Source organism: Cibotium barometz, chromosome 59 (genome assembly GCF_041138505.1).
Source record: "Cibotium barometz isolate CiBa-2024 chromosome 59, ASM4113850v1, whole genome shotgun sequence".
NCBI lineage: Eukaryota > Viridiplantae > Streptophyta > Polypodiopsida > Cyatheales > Cibotiaceae > Cibotium > Cibotium barometz.
In genome coordinates this window covers 38,083,085-38,085,541 of record NC_141104.1, presented here as the reverse complement: position 1 = coordinate 38,085,541, position 2,457 = coordinate 38,083,085, and positions in this window count along the sequence as shown.

Here is a 2,457-nt window from a genome sequence, read left to right as displayed (position 1 = left end):
ATGTCGTACATGGTGAGGTGGGGGAACTTTAATATGAAGGTCGTGCACCAAGTGATCTCGCAAGAAGTAGAACATATTTCTATGACTCATTTTATACCTTGCCCACTCAATCGAGTCGACATGGAAAGTTGGAATGTATTCCTTTGCCTGCACTTGATAGTCCTGAGTGGCCATTGCTTGATACAGAAGTGATAGAGTCATACAGGACCAAAATGTTTAATGATATTAAATGTGCTAAGAAGCCTAGCATTGGTGCAAGAAATGTCCACTTAAGTTTGTTTGTTCCAATTGCATGCTTTGTTGATTTATTTTATGATTGTAAACAATTGAGAAAAACTAGAACAACTTTTATGTGCAAAGATATAGATGAAGCCTGGCTTGATCATTTGTTTGACAAAGGTTGGAGAGTGAAATCATCAAAGGGAGATTATTTGATCGAATGTCGATTGAACACCTCCGACATTGCATTTCGGTGAGTGCTATAACATTCAAATGTCTTTTTGTGAAACAGTTACAAAGTTTATTTGATTATACTCGAGAAATTATCCTAATGATATTTTGGAATCAGATACTATATTGCCAGGCAACATCTGTGCATGTCATTTACTTATAGAAGGTGGCGATGGATCAACAACTGGGAAAGCATGGACCAAGATACAAGAGATGGTAGCCACTCTTGCTTGATAGATATAGTTATGATTCGATAGGGTCACCCTCATTGACATTGGAAGTGGAAGAGAATTGGACTCTCGAAGAATATGTTAGGAAGGAATTAGAAGTAGCTATTCAGAATCCTCCAGATCAATTGTAACTATTCAGAATCCTCTAGATCAATTTTGCTTCAAGCTCGATGGTCAGAAGGTAAGTAGAAGAAGAGAGCATCAGATCATTTGTAAAGATGTTGCAGCCCCACACATGAATTGGAGGTACTAGAAGATATATCGACCATGTATATGTATACGGTGACAATGTATTTTTCATATGCAATAAACTTATCTATTCAGAACATTGCTTTTGTAATGCTTTATTGTTCAAAACAATGTATTGAAGGTAAAAATTCTCCAATTGAATTTTTATGTACACAAAAAGGCCTAAAGTAAGAAAACAAGAAGTGAAGGAACACAGTAGATAGCAAATCTTATCCTCTGATTTTCAAATTAAAAGTGCATTTACAATTGTTCTCTCTTCAATAACACTAAATATGTGTAAAAAAATATAAATGTACATGTGTAGTTGCATATTTACAAATAGCATGTTACAGAGTGGAGTACATTGTTGGAAGAAGCAATCCAACAACACATCGATAAGGAAAAAACTATATATCACTGGAACCCATAGGCCTGGGCTTCAGGATGGAGCCATGGCTCTTCTCCCAAGTACGGAGCCCATCTAAGAGGCTCAAGGGGGCCTATCCCCCCTCATGGATTGCGCGGGATGAAGTCCATTGGGCTGTTTGGAGGCATTGCTTCTTCTGCGACCTCGATCATTTTCGCAATCGTTTTCTCCCTAAACTTTTGGACGTCTAGGTCCACGTAACGAGACATGGATGGAAACTACCATCATAATTCATCAAGGCATAAGATCAACATGACAATATACAAGAAGATAAACAAGAGTACGCATGCGTATGGGAGCTGAAAAATGCTTACATCCTCTGAAGGGAGCTGAAAAATGCTCCGTAGAGCAGCAACAATGCATTGAGAGCAACCCTCCACCCACAGCTATAACCATCATCTTGTTTGGGCACACTACTAACCCTTCGAATGGTCGCTCGCTCCCAGGTGTGTCGGTGTCCATGCTTAGGCTCTCATAAGCGGCCACCATTAGTTTCATGACACCACTGCAAACAAAGACCAATCAATATCCTGATCAATCCGGACTTCTAACTTAAACAATAATATGTATCGTAATGATTTTAACTCACAGCAAAACATTGCCATGGACACCAGATGTCGAATTTACAAGGTAAATAACATTGTCTTGCACATCGACTAGAACAAGACTCCAATGGACACTGCATCACATCCAAATAGATTTCTATTAGTTTCAAGCCAGATGAAAAACAAAATGCCTCCTCGCATTGTGGTGAATCGATTCACTGTGAAGCGAGAGCACGTGCCAAAGGAAGCACTTTATAACTTGTGTATGGTGATTCGTATAAACATCATGCAAGAGAGATACAGAGACAAACTCACTTTTCATGATATGCCAAAAAAATTACGCGAGCATCGTCCAGCTGGACCTCTCGAAACCAGTTCAGTACATCAAGGTAGGGAACTGACTCTACTAGCAAAAGTGTTGACACTAGCAAATCAATCTGGAACACCCGATGCTGTACATCCTCAGGCAATTGCGAAATAACAAACCTTCACAAGAAAACATATCAAGAATTAGGCATAAAATTTTAAGAGCCAAGAATGAAAAATTGTGGGAGGATAGAGAAAAGAGTATACCTTA